Source organism: Gobio gobio (assembly GCF_949357685.1).
Source record: "Gobio gobio genome assembly, chromosome: 11".
Classification (NCBI taxonomy): Eukaryota; Metazoa; Chordata; class Actinopteri; order Cypriniformes; family Gobionidae; genus Gobio; species Gobio gobio.
The window spans coordinates 36,545,762-36,569,002 of NC_137104.1; positions in this window are offsets into that span (position 1 = coordinate 36,545,762).

Genomic DNA, 23,241 nt, shown 5'->3' on the forward strand with positions numbered 1-23,241 from the left:
TTTATAACAGAAATATTCTCATTGCAGTGTTATGTATAGGACAGTCCCAGTAGTTATTAATGCTGTGCATTTCTGTTTGAAATGCGCGCGCCGGTACAATGAAGTGCTTTACTGCATCGTTAATTAATTCAACCAAATGCATCGTATATGGGATTATATACACAAAATAATAAATATAATATTACAACTTACAATGGCACAAAAGGCTGTGAATGCACAAGCAAACTTGACTGTGCTCGTCATGAAGGTGTAACTCCGTGGGCGCGCGCTGAAGCTAAAGACCGGTACAATGAAGTGCTTTACTGCATCGTTTATTAACTCAACCAAACGCATCATATATGATATTACATACACAGAATAATAATAAATATAATATTACAACTTACAATGGCACAAAAGGCTGTGAATGCACAAGCGAACTTGACTGTGCTCGTCATGAAGGTGTAACTCCGTGGGCGCGCTCTTCCCTCAACAAACGCGCTGAAACACAACGCTCTTTTACAGCCTATTCTATTCTCATTATCATTTTATGTAGATTATAGAAGACTTGCGCTGCACATGTTGCACATAACTGTATTTTCCTTTTCGAAGTGATTCCAAACATATTTAGAGCAATTCAAACCCATCATGGTGGACAGCGCGTCCGTCTCAGCTGAAGGAAATAATACATTATCTATCGGCTTGACTATATCGGTCAAATTTTCTTATTGGACCGATAACGATAACATCAAAAATAATCATTTATCGGCCGATAACGATATGTTGCCGATATATCGTGCATCCCTAATATTTACCATTTATAGTCACGTTATCCTACATGATCGGCGACTATCATGTGTTTGAAGAGTAGAATGACTGAAAACTTCATGATATAGTATGAAAACCATATTTTGCTATCCAATAATATCCCACTGGAGCTGAGAAGCAATCACAAAAAATGGACAGCTCTTTACAAGTTTAATGGCTTTTAGATACCAAGAAAGTTGCTCCTTCTTGGCTAAATTGGTTGAATAGTAGGTTCTTTATTGAAATTAGTAGGTGTTGAAGTTTGTGTGCAGCTGACTAAGAACATGATGCGTTTGATTTATAGCCAATACACCTACTCAAATTTCAAATGATTCTTTTGTTGTGTCGAAAGCTCTGGCATTTCCTTCAGGACATGCAAATCTAGAAATCTTCAATGTTATGATAGTGCGTCAAGCAAGAAAAAGGTCAAAACTGTCAATTTAGAACCATCTGCAATGATCTGTTCACTTATTTACAGTTTCCACGACACATGTTAGCACTGGGGCAGATTTGAAGGCACAAAACTTTGGCAGGGTCGCAAAAGATACGTCACATTTTTCTTAATCTCCTGTATCCGCGGTCTCAGTGTAATTCATTCAGCCCCTGCAATTTCCAAATATGACTAGATCGTATTTCCTCAGGGCTTTGCCACTTACAACATGCACCTACACCTCATTATGGACAATTGTGGGCTGAGCATTACAATTCTCCAAACATATTGCCTACGTTTTAAGAATAACAGAAGACCGCTCGACGGCGGCGGAAAAAGAAAAGGCGTTTGCTGCAGTGGAGCGGGGATTTGTGCTGGGCTTATCCGTGGAGTATTCTGAAAGGGCTTTTAATAACCAGCATCGGCCAGCAATTAGAGAAAGAGAGAGTGTGTAAATTGATTAATGAGAGGGAGAGAAAGACGAATGCTAATTCAGGCCTGTAGGAAATCAATGCGGCTGGAACAGGGCAGGGAAACAAAAGAAGCCTTGAAGAGCCGTGCCGAAGACACCGTAGTAATTTCATTTTGATCATGAAACAATGATAGCGGGGGTCTGTCATTTGTATGTTTCTGCAACGATTATATTAAACACAATAGAACTTTGTGAGAAATCACGACTGGACTCTAATTCTAATATAATACTGTCATTTCACAACAGGCCAATAGTACGGCACGCCTCTATAGCCGTCACTTTGGGGTCAGTCAGGATGTGTATAATTTCTTTTGAAGCTTCTGTGTAATTAGCGAAAAGCAAAGGAGAGAAGACAAAATGGCTCCCGCCTTTAATCGGGTTTAGAGACCGCGCTCGTTATTCAGCCTCCGTATTTCACAGAGCCAATCAGACGCGTCGTGCGACTGCAGCGGATCCCTGCACAGGCACAAAGAGGAACTCGTGTTCTTGGGACGGTGGCTCATGAATACTGGCTTTGCACAGGACGGAGTTGATTTTATCTGATGAAAGGGAAACACTGAGTTTTTGATGATTCCATGAAGAGGAAAGTGACCTCATGGCTCTGTCAAAGTTTTGATCAAATGTAAGTTAATGCACATTGAAAGAAATCACAATCTAAATGCATCACTATTACATTTCCCCCTCCCACAAACAAGCAAGAGTAATGGCAGTTGTTCTACCAGTTTGATTTTTTGAGGGTTTTTTCTTATGGTGATTCAAATTTATATGTAATGCATCAGTTGTTGGAAGAAGACACCATAATGATTGCAGCTGCCCTGTGTTTGGTTAGTTTATTAAAACTAACCCCTATTTTTTTCTTTCTTAATTTTTTTTAATAGCCAATAGTGAGTTCAGTTACACCACAGCCATGAACCAGTATTTGCTATTTGGTTGCATGTGAAAAAGGGGGAGGGACATTCTCATCTACAGATCATTTGATTGGACAAACGTGTGTAGTGCATGATGAATGTTCAATATGTTTAGTATATTTAGTGAAAGACTACGTCTCAGCTGTGTTGGTTTTTTAATGTTTTTGAGAGAAAAAATCACCAAAGCTGAATTTATTTGATCAAATTTTTTTTTGTATTATAATATAGTTTTAAATTGTATTTTATTCCTATTATGGCAAAGCTGAATTTTCAGCATCATTACTCCGGTCTTCAGTGTCACATGATCCTTCAGAAATCATTCTAATATGCTGATTTGCTGCTCAGAAAACATTTCTTATTATCAACAGTTGTGCTGCTTAATATTTTTGTGGAAACTGTGATAGTTTTTTTTTTAGGATTCTTTGATGAATAGAAAGGTCAAAAGAACATTTATTTGACAGAAATCTTAACATTATAAATGTCAATTTAATGTATCCTTGTTGAATAAAAGTATTATTGAATGGTAGTTCATATCTGCCAATAATGTAGACAATTTTACTATCTCAGAATATCTCACAAATTTGCTTATTGGATTTGTGACAGAAATAATTTAGAATTTTTTTGTCTATATCATAGCATTTTTTTATTTTAATGTTGCCAATTCTCTGATTTAATATATATATATATATATATATATATATATATATATATATATATATATATATATATATATATATATATATATATATATATATATATATGTCAAATTAATGGATATATATACAGTGAGGAAAATAAGTATTTGAACACCCTGCTATTTTGCAAGTTCTCCCACTTAGAAATCCTGGAGGGGTCTGAAATTGTCATCGTAGGTGCATGTCCACTGTGAGAGACATAATCTAAAAAAAAAATCCAGAAATCACAATGTATGATTTTTTAACTATTTATTTGTATGATACAGCTGCAAATAAGTATTTGAACACCTGTCTATCAGCTAGAATTCTGACCCTCAAAGACCTGTTAGTCTGCCTTTAAAATGTCCACCTCCACTCCATTTATTATCCTAAATTAGATGCACCTGTTTGAGGTCGTTAGCTGCATAAAGACACCTGTCCACCCCATACAATCAGTAAGAATCCAACTACTAACATGGCCAAGACCAAAGAGCTGTCCAAAGACACTAGAGACAAAATTGTACACCTCCACAAGGCTGGAAAGGGCTACGGGGAAATTGCCAAGCAGCTTGGTGAAAAAAGGTCCACTGTTGGAGCAATCATTAGAAAATGGAAGAAGCTAAACATGACTGTCAATCTCCCTCGGACTGGGGCTCCATACAAGATCTCACCTCGTGGGGTCTCAATGATCCTAAGAAAGGTGAGAAATCAGCCCAGAACTACACGGGAGGAGCTGGTCAATGACCTGAAAAGAGCTGGGACCACCGTTTCCAAGGTTACTGTTGGTAATACACTAAGACGTCATGGTTTGAAATCATGCATGGCACGGAAGATTCCCCTGCTTAAACCAGCACATGTCCAGGCCCGTCTTAAGTTTGCCAATGACCATTTGGATGATCCAGAGGAGTCATGGGAGAAAGTCATGTGGTCAGATGAGACTAAAATAGAACTTTTTGGTCATAATTCCACTAAATGTGTTTGGAGGAAGTAGAATGATGAGTACCATCCCAAGAACACCATCCCTACTGTGAAGCATGGGGGTGGTAGCATCATACTTTGGGGGTGTTTTTCTGCACATGGGACAGGGCGACTGCACTGTATTAAGGAGAGGATGATCGGGGCCATGTATTGCGAGATTTTGGGGAACAACCTCCTTCCCTCAGTTAGAGCATTGAAGATGGGTCGAGGCTGGGTCTTCCAACATGACAATGACCCGAGGCACACAACCAGGATAACCAAGGAGTGGCTCTGTAAGAAGCATATCAAGGTTCTGGCGTGGCCTAGCCAGTCTCCAGACCTAAACCCAATAGAGAATTTTTGGAGGGAGCTCAAACTCTGTGTTTCTCAGCGACAGGCCAGAAACCTGACTGATCTAGAGAAGAAGTGTGTGGAGGAGTGGGCCAAAATCCCTCCTGCAGTGTGTGCAAACCTGGTGAAAAACTACAGGACACGTTTGACCACTGTAATTGCAAACAAAGGCTACTGTACCAAATATTAACATTGATTTTCTCAGGTGTTCAAATACTTATTTGCAGCTGTATCATACAAATAAATAGTTTCTCTCACAGTGGACATGCACCTACGATGACAATTTCATACCCCTCCATGATTTCTAAGTGGGAGAACTTGCAAAATAGCAGGGTGTTCAAATACTTATTTTCCTCACTGTATATATATATATATAAATACAGTGAGGAAAATAAGTATATATATACAGTGAGGACAATCTGTCTCATCAAATCAAATCAGAGAATTGACAACATTTAAATCAAGAAATGCTATGATATAATTTTTTTATGTTGTCTCAGACTTTTGAATCCCATTGTAAATATTTTAGTCTAAAAATATATGTGAGTTATTTAGGAAAATGTAAAAATGTTGCCCCTGGTTTACCCTATTTATTATCCAGTAAGTAATGAACGATATTCGCACACACTTTTATCTATCTCTGTCTCCCCTCTTTCTTTCTCTCTCTCTTTCTCTGTTTGTTTCTGGTCTTTATGCTCTGTCATTCAAATTTACCTGCAGTTGTGATATCGTGAAGCACAGCTCAGAGGCAGGACTTATCCCAGCTTATATTTATTTCATGTAAATTGGCCGCGTCATGCATAGCTTTTGGTGATTATGATAAATCCGATTATCTTCCAGATCTTGTCACAGTCCCCGATGGAAAATTAAAGGTGAGAAATGTATGAAGAAATGCATTTAAAAGGGTGAATTGATAAAAAGTGCTGACGTCTCCAGTCATTGACCCTCTCTGTGCATCCAAATATGTTTGTGATTACTGTGAATTGATATAAATATGAACAGAAATGTGGCCGCTTATGCGAAACGATGAATATGATGTTCAGCTATTTGTTCAATCATTAAGGAATCGCCCTTCTAGACAAAAACAAACACGCTTTGTTGGAGATAAGATTTATACTGAGCTTACAGACCAGAATGGTTTTGTCATCGAGTCTTATGTGATGTCGTCCAGCATTATGGCAATTCAATGACCACGATAGCTTGCAGCCCACAACCTCTTACGTTACCCTATGGATAATCTGGTCTCCTGAATTAGCAATGTAGCATTAGTCATTATGGTTGGGGACGAGGGACAGTTAAAGCGAATTATTTCAGATCAGTTGTAAATAGCGGTTAGTCACCTCATCCCTCAATCTGCTCTGCAGAGCCGGGCGGTACTTACATAAGGTCTCTGGATTGTCTTTGGCAAGCCTTGCCACTGAGGCATCAATCCGTCCATCTGGGTAGAATCAGCAGCCAAGTCCAATGTGGCTAAATATTTACTCAGTCAAATACACACAGCCACACAGATGAAAAGAAGCATTCATCAGGAATTCTGCCTCTTGTCAGCCTAAAGACCAACAGTTGAACCGAACCTCCCACAGTGTCGCTGGGTGCCGTGGCTATACACGGCTATATTTAGCCACGTCGCAGCGATAAATATCGCCGTATTGCTCCATCTAGGTAAACAGAAGATAATCATTGGAGCGTTGATTCATAGGTAATGTAAATAAAGGGATTGCTGAGGACGCTGCGATGCGCCTGCCTGTGTTCCAAAACTTAGTAAGCTGCCTCCATAGGCAACATTTTAAGGCATCATAGTTAAGCTCCTGACAGGACAGACCCTGTTTTCAAAAGGTAGGCGATTTCACTGCCTCCTAAGATTGCAGAATTGCAAGTTTTCTTCAAACATATTATGAAGGCCCAAAAAGGATATAATTATATGACATCTGAATTATAATATGAATATATAGGAATAATGTCAAATATATAAATGTAAATCTGAATGTTCATTTATAAATCTGAAGTTTTTTATATATTTTATTTCAGTCAACATTTACACTGACTTTTCCACTTACTCCATATAATGTGTATATAATGTGTGTGTGTGTGTGTGTGTGTGTGTGTGTGTGTGTGTGTGTGTGTGTGTGTGTGTGTGTGTGTGTGTGTGACCCTGGACCACAAAACCAGTCGCACGGGTATATTTGTGTCAATAGCCAACAATACATTGTATGAGTCAAAATTAAAAAATTTTCTTATATGCTAAAAATCATTAGGATATTAAGTAAAGATTATGTTCCATGAAGATATTTTGTAAATTTCTTACCATAAATATATCAAAAAAACTATTTGTAGTAGTAATATGCCTGGCTAAGGACTTCATTTGGACAACTTTAAAGGCGATTTTCTCAATATTTAGATGTTTTTGCACCCTCAGATTCCAGATTTTCAAATAGTTGCATCTCTGCCAAATATTCCTATCCTAACAAACCATACATCAATGGAAAGCTTATTTATTCAGCTTTCATATGATGTAAATCTCAATTTAAAAAAAAGTACCCTTACGACTGGTTTTGTGGTCCAGGGTCACATATATATGTATGCGTGTGTGTGTGTACGTGTAATCTGAATAAGTCAATGTGGAGCAAGCGGAAAAAGTCAATGTAAATGTTGACTAAAATAAAAATATATTAAAAAACTTTTATTTTTATAAAAATTGTTTCCTAAGCAACATTTCACATTTTAACTAGATTTACTTAAACAACTACAACTAAAACGTTTAATAAAAGTTAATAAAAAACTATGCAGACATATTAACATCAATAATCAATAAAAATGACAAAACACACAACAAAATTACTAAAACTTCAATTAAAATTTAAATGGATACTAACATAAATATAAATTCAAATATGAAAAAAGCTAATAGTATCTCAGTGACACCAAAATAACACTTATATTATATAAAATAATATTATTAATTGAATATACTTATTACTCACTGAATACCAACAGCATTAAATAACATTTTTAATATAATAAAAATATAATACAAATATAACTTTTTTTTTTGCTAAAGTTTGTCTGTACTGTGTAAATAAAGTATCATGTTGCCTGTATTAAAAATTAGTTGTTGCCTGTATTAAAAGTTTCTGCTAATACAAAGTGTCCTTCGAGAAGGTGATCCCAGAATGTATTGCAAAGGGCATAGTGAAAACGAGAGAAATATGCCTTTCATATATTTACACTATATGTTTGCTATGTATTCTTAGTAGAATGTTATGCCATTAGCTTAGCAAGATGTTAAGATGTTCCACACGTGGAACTTTTTCAGTTAGTATGCTGCTTTAGAAGGCAGCTCACCAGGTTTTGGAACAGAGCTTGTGAGTGTAATTTTGTCACCCATTTAAGATGAATATAGCGGTTTTCATCATTGGCTTCCCCTCACCTCTCTGTTCCAGTTCAAAGACAAAGAATGGAGTCCTGCTTCAGCTGGGTTAACCAGGTCTGTTTGCTCTACAGAAACAGGCATGATTGACGAATGGCCAACTAGACGGGTACAGTGACATATGGACAGATTGATGAGACGTCACATTTCGCCCAAATGTTACGCCATTAGCTCAATGCAACATTCAGAAAATCCTCAGCGTGATGCGTCCCAGACGCAATGTAAACATTGTGTTAACCTTTACCATTCGCTGCGTGTCGTAACCCCCCCCCCCCCCGATTCTTCATCGTTCAACACTTCCAATTCACATCCAACAAGCAGACGCACGCCCTGTGAAGACAAAAAAAATGGAAACTTTGTGGTTAATTACACCAGATAATTTAATTTTGATTAATAATTAACATCCCTTTTCCTAACTAAATATTCATAATTAATCAACAAATCATAAAGAGAGGGAGACGACTAATTAGCTCCCAGACCCAAACCTGACCACTTAATCCATATCGTGGAGTTGACACTGCTAATTGCGGGAGTAATCAACGCAGGGCCCGGTGGGATTTGATGAAGGAGTTTGTAAATGGGAGGGAGCACCAGCCTCCTCTGAGCCTCAGTGATGGCTCCATTTGTTACCATGGGGGAGCGTCGTCACGGTGACAACATGGGACTGATGTCACGGTGAGGGGAAGGAGTTTTGATCTGACGGCTCTGGCTTCACTGATGTGCATTGATCTGGTGATAACTGATTGTTTTGACTCTGAGGGAAATGTTTAGTTCAACTCATTTGCTTTTCCAAACTTGTGCCTCTGCTTCCTGTAGCACAACAAACGCACATGTGAGTCGAATTAAGTGCTTCAAGCGAGCCAAGATAATTGTTTTCTTGCTGAATGTCATTTTCTTGGATGTACATAGATACTCCATATGTGTTATCATAAGCTAATTAAAGTAATGAATGTTAATGAAGGCTTTTTCTAAATGTCTGGATTCTGTTTAAACATTTACAGATTACGGCATTAGTCCTTTCTAGCCTGATGTGTGTTTCAGAAACGGGTTGAAGGTCACGTAATTCAAAGTTTTCCCAAGACAATTCTGCTTTTCTAACTTAATCAGTAGTTGAGCAACAGGAAAGCCACAGAAATACTGTTTAAACACTATGATGTCATCTTTGCACACATCTTGAGGACTGTACTGGTATTGTGTTTGCAGCCGGGGTGGATTGTTGCGTTTGTCTGGTACTTTGTTGGCACTGCTGCTTTAGTTCTAGTGTCTTGCTTATAAAGGTGAAGTTGATTGTTTTGAATAAATGATTAATTATAATGATTATAATTGTATTATTATTAAAACGATCACGAACACTACCTTTTAAAAGTTTAGAGTCTAAGAATTTTAAACATACAGTAAAAAGAGTAATATTGTGAAATATTTAAATAACTGTTTTCTATTTTGAGATGTTTTAATGTCATTTATTTGATTAAAAATGTAAAGCTGAATTTTCAGCATCATTACTACAGTCGTCAGTGTCACGTGATCGTTCAGAAATCATTCTACAGAAACATTTCTTAGTTGTGCTGCTTAATATTTTTATGGAAACCTTTTTTTCAGGATTTGCTGATGAATTTAAAGTTCAAAATAACAGCATTTATTTTTATTTATTTTTTTGTAAAAATGTAAGTCTTTACTGTCGGTTTTGATCAATGTAATGTGTTCATGTAGCCTAGAAATCTAGACGCACCCTAGCGGCAGAACATTTATTTTGCCGCGAGTGTAGTCTAGCAACTCTCGGTAGACCTCAGAGCTGGAAAAACCAAACTCTGGTCAGGCCAATCACAGCGGGCTTAACATAATGACGGAGCGGAGGTTCTGCGTGCTACAGGTAAACAAATAAGCTGACGATCAGCGTCTTTCAAATCGGTTTGCCCGCTAATCTGGAAGACTTGGAGTTAAGCTTTTCTTTGAGGAAAGAACAAAGAACGGCACTGATGTCATTCGTAAGAAAGGAAGATGTATTCGGAGTTTAATCTATCAACTAACTTTAGCTCCGCCTCGGTTGGTTGTGGCGCTATCCAATTGCGTGCAGAGGGAATTTGACAGACAACCGTTTATCCCGCCCCTCGGATTGAGCCCTGTCAGTGGTGAGTTTCCAGACCAAACATCTTGATGTGGGTCTGGCTTGTCAGGCTAGTGTTCATGCTGAATAAAACTAGTAGTAAAAAGTAAAAAAATCCTACTGACCACAAATTGTTATAAAAATTTTTTTAATTTAAATTATTAAATATCTTGAAATACTTTCTGTATTCCAGCAAGAGACAACTGTATGTAAGCCATTATACTGTTGTAAACACTGGCTCTTTTTGTTTGAGCGACACAGCGCAACAACCAATGGGGTGAGTTTGGCACTGTCAGTTTGTCCAACCAATGGGGAAAGGTTCAAGAAACTTTTTGGTGATGCTTGTGGTGCTGATTCTAATTTCTCAGAGGCTATTTTGATTACAAAGGATCCGTGTACAATTCAATTTTCAGACCATACAGTGCAAATGCAAAAATAAAACATTGAAACAAAAACTTCCATTTTTCCTTTTTTTCTGTTACTTCATCAATGGATATTTGCTGTTTTCCCTCCTTTTTCAATGTTACTTTTGCTAAATATGACTTAAGAAATTATCTTTTGAATAAATTGAAATCTAACCGATTTTTTCCTTCTTTTTTGTGGTGGTCGTGGACTGTTTTACATTATGTAGGCTATAGCCTGCGTGGACGTTGAGAAGTATATTGTTTAAAAGGCTAACTCATGGTGTGTTTGGGTTTTGTTCGTGTTCATGCTTCCTGGTTGTCATCTTCATTGTCATGTAATCATGTCATGTGCTTCCCTAGTCTCTTGTGTCATGTTGTCATTGGTTGATTTAGTCATGTGGGTTCTCAGTTCAATTCTGTCATTGGTTCATTTTCTTGATTGTTCACAGGTGTGTCTTGTTTAGTCATTAGTCTCTGTGTGTTTAAGCCCTCATGTTTGCCATGCGTCTTTGTAGTTCTCAAGTCAAGTCATTGTTTTTTTTTTATGGATGGTTCACGCACCTCGTGTAAATAAAAACTGCACTTGGGTTCTTTAAGCTTGCCTCCAGTGGATCTGTTACACTAACACAGAGGGTGACTTTTTTTCACATGAAGTGCCACAGTTTTTATTAAATGTAGAATTGTCTAAATGTAGAATTCAGGTCTGGCCATCAGGAGCAGCGGGCGCAACGGTGGCCTGGCTACTTATTTCGCCCGCTGCCCCGCTGGTTTGTATTTATCAAGGGTACTTATTAGTTCTTACTAGACTTGCAGCATATAATTAGATATGCCTATACACATATACATAGGCATATCAAAGGCTATCATTCTCGGCTAACAGCTTCTATTGTAATGAACCAAGTTAATAACTGCTAAATTTAAGGGCACGAGAAGCTGTGAGAAGCACTGAAGTTCAATGTTGCCGTGGAAACAAACAATGATGCCCACTAGCGAGTGAAAACATCTACAACTGAGGAGTTTACTATGTAGGCCCAAACATTTTGTATGTTTGCATGTAGGCTACATGAGATGTGAATAAAAGCTAACAAAATCAACAAACTTTTGCTAAAACTTATACCTTGAACAACATTAGGAACAAAGGGAATGTGAAAAGACCGGTGACAGACCTAGGCTATCAGTTCAGACAGATTTTAGTCAGGTCACCTTTATTTATATAGCGCTTTTTGCAATGCAGATTGTTTCAACGTAGCTTCACAATGGTAACAGGAAAATAATGCAACAGAATTTAATAGAAAGTAATATAGTTCAATATTTTGTGTCCCTAACGGAGCAAGCCAAAGGCAATAGGGGCGACGGTGGCAAGGAACCAAAACTCCATCAGGTGACATAATGAAGAAAAAAAACCTTGGGAGAAACCAGGCTCAGTCGAACAAACAGTGTATGATTATGATTCAGGCAACATTACAAATCAGAAGTCATATTAGATCAGAACATTCAGAGTAGTTGTCCAGTTCCATCTGGTTGAAGATCGGAGTCATCACGCAGGAGACGGTCTTGTTGATGTCGATGAGGCAATAACAGGGGAGCGTCTAGTTAACACGGTCTCTGCTGACACTTCAGTGCTGTGTTTATCGCGTCTAGGTGCAGGTCCACCATCTGATCTGGATGCGGCCCGGATCCGGCTGACAACAGTAAACCTCAGGAAAACAGAGAGACTAATATTAGCGTAGATGCCAATCTTTTTATGTTGTAATGAGTACATCAGGTGTTATGGGAAGTGTTCACTTCAAAATGAAAATTTCCTGATAATTCACTCACCCCCATGCCATCCAAGATGGTGTCTTTCTTTCTTCAGTGGAAAAGAAATTAAGTTTTTTTGAGAGGAAACATTTCAGGAATTTTCTCCACACAATGGACTTAAATGGCAACTAAAATGTTGAAGGTCCAAATCAATGCAGTTTCAAAGGGCTTCAGGGGCTCTGTACTATCCCAGCTATCCCAGGAATAGGGTCTTATCTAGTGAAACCATCGGCCATTTTCTAAAAAACTTTTTTAACCTAAATTGCTCATCTTGCGCTGCTCTGCGGCGCACCACGGATTACGTTATCACGTCAAAGTTTTTTTCCCCTCAATTTTATATGTCTTATATGTTTGTATATAGCTATATAGTATAGCTGTTTGTTTTAAAAGTAATGCCAAATTATTGAGATTGACAATCAAATCAAAGGCGGCGGTCTTACGAGAGTCCGTGGAAAGATAATTAGGCTACATCTAGATGTAAAAAATTGTTTTACAACAGAAATGTTCAGCAACCGACAGTAATAATAGACTGCTAGTAATGCAAACTACTCAACTTTTTAATTGAAATTGTGATCATGATTCATGAAGCCCAATTCATAAAGGAATGTGACGAGACAAGAAACGTTTGTGTTTTCGACATGACATACGAATAGAGTGAATGTGTGCATATTTTAAAATAAATTATTTGCAGTTATTGAAAGGCTTTGATATGCGGATGTATACGTATATGCATATCTAATGATAAGCTGCAAGTCAAGAGTAGCGGATTCATAATTTGTTTTGGTTAATTATCCAATGACGAGTTCTTAAATCATTCGGGTGCATCGGGGCATGCATCAATATAGTAAAGTAATAACGAATAAGTACCCTAGATAAATACAAACCAGATGTCCAGACCTGAATTCTACATTTAGCACAGTTGTTAGCAATAAAAACTATGGCATTTTCTGTGAAAAAAAAGTCGTCCTCTGTGTTAGCCTTTTAAACTACATACTTCTCAAAGTCTACGCAGGCTATAGCCTACATAAACGATGTAATACAGTCCGCGACCACCCTCCGTGCTATGGTACAGTCCATGTAAATTGCAAAAAAAAAAAAAAATCGGTTAGATTTAAATTTGTTAAAGGTGTCATGAACTGGCTTTTTAAACATTTTTATACTGTTGTCTGAGGTCAACTTATGACGTTTGCGTGGTTTTTACATTCAAAACCATCATAATGAATAAGTAATTGGCTATTTTCTGCCTTGGTTTTGAGGCTCTCTGAAGAAATGGTTGGTTTTGATGGGTGTGCCGCACTGAAGACTTGGAAGTAAACGCCCACGGCTAGGATTGGATAAGATTTGCATATTTAATGAGCTTCAGCTCCTCTTAGTACATGTGGGGATTGTTTTGAAAGCGTCTGGGGAATCGCTCACAGGACTCGCAAAATATCTTTATCAAACAAACACAAAGATTCATCTCTCATCCACCCGCGATTGATTGAAATGTTGTCGCCCGATCAGTGAATATAACTGCAAACCGTACACACACACACACACACACACACACGTGCGCAAGAAAGGAATTTTATTTTACAACCAATTCCATGGTGAAATGAAGCGAACAAACGCGCAATGTCTTACGCACGTGAGCTGGAACCGGCATGTTTATTGCTTGGCGGAACCTGTTTAGCTCCACAAGTCGGTGGGCGGGCTTGAGGTGGTGCTTCTGCATCCTATTACGCCAGTGGTCGACATATTCTGAGATCGATCGTTTTCTGGGCCTGGTCTCAATACAAGCTTTTCTTTGACTAACAATGAAGTTTTCAGCTCTGAAACTTTCAGGATATTCTTATATCACGATGAACTTATATTTATCAAAGGCTTAAGGGACAGTCGATTTCTCAATTCATCACCCCTTTAAGTCATAATTGAGCAAAAGTAACATTGAAAAAAGCAAACGGCAAAAGAGAAGAAAGAGAAAATGGCAAATAACCATTGATGAAGTAACCAAAAAAATGGACATTTGGTTTCAATGTTTTATTTTTGCATTTGCACTGTATGGTCTGAAAATTTAATTGTGAAGCATTACATGGACCAGAAAGCATCTCGTGTTTAATTTTATTATAAAAATGTGCAATACAGCAATAGAACATATAATATTAAAAACACAAGTATTTTATGGTGCCTTAATGTATAAAAAAAAAATCGTAATGCAGTTTTTTTCTATGCTAGGATTGAGAAAAACAATCCTTTAATATCTACACCAATTATTGACATAATAAGTGCTACTGTGTACTTTTAAAGAGCTTTGATGTCATTGGGAAAATATAGGGAAATATATCTTGTTTCATTTCCACAGACCAGAGTCTCACCTCTCATGAAACATTCATGATCCGTTCAAGGTATAACACCAGGCAGTGGCATCTTTAGCACTTTAGGTTAGAAGATGTCTACAGATACATTCGAATGTGAAAATATTCATGTTTGAAAGAAATACATTAACCTATTCAACAAGATTTTTTTTTAATATGTGTTACCAGACATATGGCGTCATAATGTAAGTCTAGTATGGGATGTATAATAGATGAGTTAACCGAACTATGCTGCGTTTTCATTATTTTCTCTTCAAGATATTATATTTGTTTTTCCTACAATATTCCTTTAATGATATAAAATTATCTAAAAGTTTGATTTGAGTAGTGGTGATAGCCTGAAGGTTATGGAACTGGGCTTGCAGGTTTAGTTTGAAATAGGGGTGACCCGGGAACTGGAGAATTGACTTGAGATTACAGCCCTGTTCTATCAGCATTATGCCCTTGAGCACAGCACTTAACCCCATGTGGCTCCACGGAGACTGGCCCTGCAATTAGTGCGTTGCAAGTTGCTTTGGACAAATAGTGTCTGCTTAAGTAACAAGTGACTGATTAGAGCTTCCATCGCTAATTAGTGGATTTTACTATAATGTTGTATTCCGTTCATCAGAGAATTTACTCTGCTTGATGGCATGATGTAACAATTGTGTGAAACACAATCAGCTATATGGTTGAATCCAACCTGTCAAGAGCATAATTTATCCTGGGAAAAATAATTATATTACTATTACAGCATTTTTACTATAGTACAACAAAAAATATAGGTTACACTTAATTTTACGGTGTCATTGTTACAGCGTATGTACTGAGTAATATTAATCAACTACATGTACTTACTATAGGGTTATGATAGGATTAGGGTTTGGTTGAGGGTTAGTTGCATGTAATCATGCATAATTTACTGTTATTACTATGGTAAGTACATGTAACATATGTAACAACAAAATATATTTTAGAATGTCATGAGGAACACCATTCAAGGGAATAAAAATATATAATATAATCAAAAAAATATGAATTATATTATAAATTATATAGTATTATTTATTATATTATATTAACATATTGTTAATATCTCATTACTGTCAAAATCTTTATATTATTAAAAAATAGATTATATTTATTATTATATTATATTATATGATATGAATTATATTATATTTAGTGCTGGGCAAATTAACGTGTTAACGCAGGCGATACATTTTTTCATTTTAACACATTAAAAATATTTAAAGGTCCCATGGCATGAAAATTTCATTTTATGAGGTTTTTTAACATTAATATGAGTTCCCCTAGCCTTTATATGGTCCCCAAGTGGCTAGAAATTTTGATGGGTGTAAACCGAGTTCTGGCTGTCTTTCTCTGCCTTTGAGAAAATGACAGCTCAGACGAGCTGATCTGGAATTTTCCTGTTATGAAGTCATAACAGGAAAGGTTACCTCCCCCTTCCTCTGCTTTGCCCGCCCAACGCACTCAGAGAAAATGGATTCAGTTTATGTCAGCACAGGCTTTACAAACAGAATTTACGATATGGATTCGACAGCACCGCGACAAACAGTGAGTAACAGTGTTCATTAATGCCTGATCTGTGATCAGTGATTTCTGATGTGTAGCTAATCATTCAAGTTCACACAGACTTTCTTTCTAGATCGTTTAATGATCGCAGTCTTGATGCCCTAAGCGTAGTGCATCAGTGAATCAAGCCAGTGACTAAAACGATCGTTTCTATTAGTAGCATGAAACAAATCAGTTTTTTAAGTGATTAAACTACAGAGAGCGATCAAAGAACACTCTCTTTATAATGTCCGGAGCTGTCAATCACATATCGTGAGTGTATGTGCACACTTGCCCAAACTGCCGTTATAATGAATGACGCTGTTATGCAGCACAGCGAAGCTCTTACTGTATTCATGTCAATGTCGTGTTTGCTGTTAGTTGTGGTGAAAGCATTTTGTGAGAGAAAACGCACTGCAATGACAGAGTCGACGTGACTGGGACTGTTTATTCAGAACTCTCAGCTACAAATAAGCCCGCGCTAACAGCAACAACTCGGTACAATAAATGTAGCGGACCCCGTCCGAATGATGGCTAGTCTTTACTGATGTTTCAGGAGTTTATTGAAACCGTTTATCTCCAAAAATCACCGTAAGAGCTGAACAAAAAACAAAGTGCGCATAAACACCTCTTACACAAACTCTCTCTCCATAGCATTATCAATAACACATACACATACAGCGAAATACACAAACATACTCATTACAAATGACAGTAAACAAGCACATACACACCTATCGTCTTTTCGGGGGGTGCTAAACGAACTGTAAACTTTAGATCTGCTTAAACCCACTGAATGATTTTCATATTGCTCCGTAGACTGCAACACCCGTCAAAATAAAAGTCCCTACTTATTTGCACAGATAATATAGACCTAAAAACGATTTAAATGCACAGAAATGTCAAAAATGTACACAAAAACTAATTATAAGATACATTACAATGAAGTCAATAAAACTTCCTCTAGCTCTCCATGGTTCAGGAGTGCCCAGTCAATCAGTCTCTCTCATGCATGCATGCTGTGCCTCGCTAAACCACGCCCCCTCCGCAACATTTCTAAAGCAAAGATGTCAGCCAATCACAACAGTGGGCGTTTTCACTGAAGTCTCACAGCAGACATGCCCCTTGAAACGGCATTCAGCCACAGGGCAAACATCAGTATAGAAAAAATGCCTTTTATTTCTAAATTATGAATTTTTTTGATGTAAACATCATACTAACAATATAAGTACACCTCAGGAAACATTATAAAATAATAGAAAAATGCCATGCCATGGGACCTTTAAATGCAATTAACACAGCATTCGTTTTTATATCCATTTTTGCCTAGCGTTACATTATATGATCACGCTCTTATTCATGTAAATGCTTTTAAACCATCTAAGCGCGACAAGACAGAAGAGAACGCACTGTATGTCAATGTCCTGTCTGTGTGGCTGGGTCTCAATCAGATCCCTAGTTGTGCCAGTCTTGTGCACACACCGAGTTCTCTTTCACTCTTGAACAAACAATAACAACAACACAGAGAATGTTGCTAAAATGCCAGTTTTGTCAAGTATTCTCATAATAGGAGTCTTAAAAGAGTTAAATAACGTCTTAAATGAACTTGTGAAAAAATAAGATGTGCGTGACAGCGCGTCAGATCCGCGTCATGTTCGGCAGCGGCCGATCTTAAAGTGACAGCAGCACTGATGATGTCTGTCATTAATGTTCATCAAAGAACAACGGGAACAGAGAAAAGTGTAGCTTTAATGAGGATTAATCTATATTTAATTTATTATTTACGCAGTTAAGAAAGGTGTTGATAACTATTACGTTTCTGTATATGTCTAACAGGGAAGGCCACAGGTAAATATAACATTTATTATAATGGGTTTATTTAAAGATTGTTTTAAGTTCACTTATATTAAAAGTTGTTTTTTAAAGCCTAATAAATGTTGAAATTGGTAGCTTTCATTTATACTGTAATGTAACGTCATTAAAGGGGGGATGAAATGCTGTTTCATGCATACTGAGCTTTTTACACTGTTAAAGACTTGGATTCCCATCCTAAACATGGACAAAGTTTAAAAAAAAAAAAGTTGGACGTTTGATGGACTATTTCTGTGCCAAAAATTAGGGATGCACGATATATCGGCAACATATCGTTATCGGCCGATAAATGATTATTTTTGATGTTATCGTTATCGGTCCAATAAGAAAATTTGACCGATATAGTCAAGCCGATAGATAATGTATTATTTCCTTCAGCTGAGACGGACGCGCTGTCCACCATGATGGGTTTGAATTGCTCTAAATATGTTTGGAATCACTTCGAAAAGGAAAATACAGTTATGTGCAACATGTGCAGCGCAAGTCTTCTATAATCTACATAAAATGATAATGAGAATAGAATAGGCTGTAAAAGAGCGTTGTGTTTCAGCGCGTTTGTTGAGGGAAGAGCGCGCCCACGGAGTTACACCTTCATGACGAGCACAGTCAAGTTCGCTTGTGCATTCACAGCCTTTTGTGCCATTGTAAGTTGTAATATTATATTTATTATTATTCTGTGTATGTAATATCATATATGATGCGTTTGGTTGAGTTAATAAACGATGCAGTAAAGCACTTCATTGTACCGGTCTTTAGCTTCAGCGCGCGCCCACAGAGTTACACCTTCATGACGAGCACAGTCAAGTTCGCTTGTGCATTCACAGCCTTTTGTGCCATTGTAAGTTGTAATATTATATTTATTATTTTGTGTATATAATCCCATATAGGATGCGTTTGGTTGAGTTAATTAACGATGCAGTAAAGCACTTCATTGTACCGGCGCGCGCATTTCAAACAGAAATGCACAGCATTAATAACTACTGGGACTGTCCTATACATAACACTGCAATGACAATATTTCTGTTATAAAACGTAGTGAATTCTCTGGGTTTAGTTGTTTTTCAGCGCGCTGTTGTGGAAAGCGTCAACAACGCATTCTGACCAGCACAGTCAAGTTCGCTTGTGCATTCGCGTCATTTTAAGCACATGTAAGTCGTAATATTACGTTTTTGTAATATAAACATCTGATTAAAGTCATATAGGATGTGTTTCGTTAAGTCAATAACCCGCAGCGCTTCACTGTACCGGTGATCATCTTAAGTTTCAGCACGCTCTCAAACAGGGGAAGAGCATCCACAGGAGTTATAACCCTTCACCTATGCGTGATTTTGTGCTAATATAAGTTGTAATATTATATTTATTTTGTATAAATATCTGATTGTTCTCATATATGATGCGTTTAGTTGTTAATTAAACTTCTAAGCGCTTCAGTTTATGGTTGTTCGTTCATTCTCTCCAGCTTCAGCGCGCTCTCAAACAGCAACATTATTCCTAATAGACTAGACTAATATTACAGATGTTTACTATTACTGTAATATTAAACATATTTTTTTTTCAAAAACACAGAAGCATTATTTTTTATAATTAGCACTTTTATTGTTCTCGTATCATTTCCATCAACAATATGGTTTGATTAAAACCATTTCTTTATCGTCTATGCGGAGGTTAATTCATGCACTTGCATTCTGATTCTTTATTATGCAGCCTAAGTAATGCTGTTCAATTACTTGTTTGCATTATTTAGGTATATTATTTTTATTTTTTAGACAATATAATTTTTGGTAACATTTTACAAATAAGGTCTCATTTTATTAATGCATTAACTATCATGAACAAACAGAGAGCAATAACCTTTGTTTCTTTTAGTAATAAAATGTTTGTGTTTTGTAACAGTCCATTCACAATTCATACCTAATGTTAAAAGACACAACTTTGGGTCTGAATATGTTGAGATTAACATGAACTAAAATTAATAAATCCTGTTGAAGTATTGTTCATTCATTGTTGGTTAACTAATACTAACAAAAATTAAACCTTATTGTAAAGTGTTAAAAAAAAAAAATTGGCCATAGGAGTGTAAAATAATTTGAAAAGGTAAGGAATCTCACACTGGTTCAAATAGGCTACTGTAGTGTATAGGTTTGATTTATGTTGAAGTGTTTGGGACATGGCTTTTAATGGTGAGCCTTTTGTTTTTGTAATCAGGCTCTCAGAGTTTATTAAAATTTGTATTTAGATTTATCGGCCAATATATCGGTTATCGGCTTTCAAATATTAAGAATTATCGTTTATCGGTATCGGCCAAAATGTTCATATCGGTGCATCCCTACCAAAAATACTCCTTCCGGTTTCTCAAAAGTTTAGGAAATTTTTTTTGAGTATGGGTATATGTGACGTCAGATGGGGTGGAATGTCCTTGTACGGGCTGGACGGGCTCTTCTCCCGGAAGGGCGCGCGCGACTAGAGCGAGAGAGCACAGCCAGCTTCTTTGGTGACATTGTTGATTTTATGAAGTCCTGTAACTACAGCACTTCATAAAATCAACAATGTCACCAAAGAAGTGTGTTTTTGTTTGTCAAGGCAAGACAACCCTGCACAGCTTCCCAAAGAACCCAGCGTTAATGGGACAGTGGATGGAGTTTGTTTTTCCGGAGCAGCAACGGAGTTGTGCAAGTGTTTTGTTTGTTCCCTAAATTTCAGCGACGATGGTTTATAAACAAGGTACAGTTCAACTCCGGATTTGTAGCTCGTCTAATGCTGAAAGATGGAGCAATCCCAGCGATAAGGTTTACGGTTGTGTGTTGGAAGCAGGTGGTGAGTAAAACTGCTTCAAATGTCTTTGTGTTGTTAGCTATCGATTCCATTGTATCGCGTAACGATACCCCCAGCCGCTCGGAAAGACTCTGTACAGCGTATCTTTCTTTTATGAATATAATAAAACTAAAGACTTTTCGGAGATATGAAAGATGCAATTCTACTCTATAGGTACTCAAAATTGACATGAGATTGATTGAAAATGAGTGTTTCACCCCCCCCCCCCCCTTAATGCTTCATAGATACATTAGTATCAGTGATACTGGCCTTCATTCATTAAAAGATGATATTACAACACATATTTAAAATATGCTGTCTTTGAATTGTTTCTACATTAATTTGGAGAGTAACTGAAATTGTTACAATATCAAAATAATAAAAATCTAATTAAATAAGCAAAAATACTAAAAACGTATGATTAATGACAGAAAACAATGCGATTAATTATTATATTATATTATAATTTTTGGTGATGAAATGTGACCTGGACATGTTTTCATAAGATTCACCCTATTTGAGAATTTTTGTAGAACCTGGAAGAAAATGAATATTTTCAAGCCATTGGTCTTTCTAATTGTATTTTTAGATTTGCATTGTTTTCATTTGAGCTCACCTTACTTAAAGATACTGTTCTGTTTTGTTCTAAAATATAACTTAATTACTCTTCAAATGTACATTTTGTGTGCTTTAATTTGTCGTTTTTATTGATGAATTAACTTTCTGGGTTGACCTACAAACTTACGTTCTTACTAAACAGATCTATAGACAACATTTCCTTGACTTTGCAAAATTTGGCACTCAGTACAGATAAAGGAAGTATCCCAGCAATCTGAGCTCTGTAACCTGAATATGTATAATACAACAGAATATTTACATCCCATTGTATACTGTACATTGGAAATATGAACCGGTTGTTTAGTATAGTAGTGAAGATTTCATCATAGAGATGTCATTTGGTTTAACAGTTGAGATTAGCTTTGTAACGTCTCACCTCATATTCAAAGAGTTATAGCTTTTAAGTTCCTAATGAGTGTGCCATCCGTTCTCCATCACAACCTGAGAACTTATTTCCCAATCACTCCGATTATTATGCCACTGACGTTCATTAGCGGCAGACTTTGTCCTTGAGGCAGCATTCCTTCTTGTATTTTTTTTCATACTTCCCTCACACACCTTTCTTTTTGTGTCAATTCCTTCTTAATTGGACGTTTTGTCACCAAACAAGATTTATTACATGGACCAGAGTGGAACGGAATAGCGCTGAAATTAGAATAAGGTTCCTTCTGAGACTCGGGCACGTCCACCGAGGGTTCCGACCTTGCAGGTCGTTCCCCTGCCGTTGGGTGAGAGGGGGAGGGGGAGGAAGCTCACACCCCTTCTGAGAGAGAAAAGGGGGTGGGGGGCGGTGGGAAGGATACAGAGAGAGATACAGAGAGGGTTGAAGGGCTCTTGGGATGCTTCACCAGTGGCCTGAATACTCAGTCTGAAGCTTTATCTACTTATCCATGTCACCTTCAAACCTTAAAAACACAGACACGCTTTCCTGCCTGTCCATACAGAACGATTACAACTGATCTGGACTGTGAGCTGAGAGGCGTGGTCAGAGGTTACAGTGGGCGGAGTTATCAACAACTGCAATACCTTCAGCTGTTAGGTATTCTTATGTAGAATCTGTGTGTTGTAAACAGGGCCTAAATTGAATTGCCAATTTAAATAATGAATGGGAAGTTGTGTGCACACTCATCCAAAACGCACGCCCAGAAAGCCGCTTCTCTGTATCCTATAAAACACAGTCGGTTATGGCTTGAGTAAACATAAACAGAAGTTGTCGAGAAAGACAACACATGTGTAACAGTACCAGTATACTGGATCCGTGCATTAGGTCTTACAGTGTTTTTAATGTTAATCAAACAAAAAAAAGACAAAGAAAAAAATCACTCACTGCTCTTGACTGAATAACTTTTAAAACTTGAATGAATAATCTGTTTAATTTATACAGTGAAGACTATCCAGTGTTATTTATTTTACATATTCAATGTCTCTACCTGAAAACTACTGTTACTTGCCTTTAATAATGCTTTAAATTTATATTAGTTAGGTTAGTAGTTTTAGCCGTGGCATCACAATGTAGAGAAGAGAATTGTGAATTTTCACCGGTATCTGAAATTGTGGTGTCATAATTGTTTTTTGCAAAAACAGTTTAATGGCCAATAAAACATGTATTGGCAGTTTTCTCACCAGTCTCCAGCCATTGGCAGGTGTGGCAAAAACTTAGTTTTAGGTCCTGGTTGTAAATGGAAAAACAGTGAATGAGTTTGTAAGTCTTTAAAGACA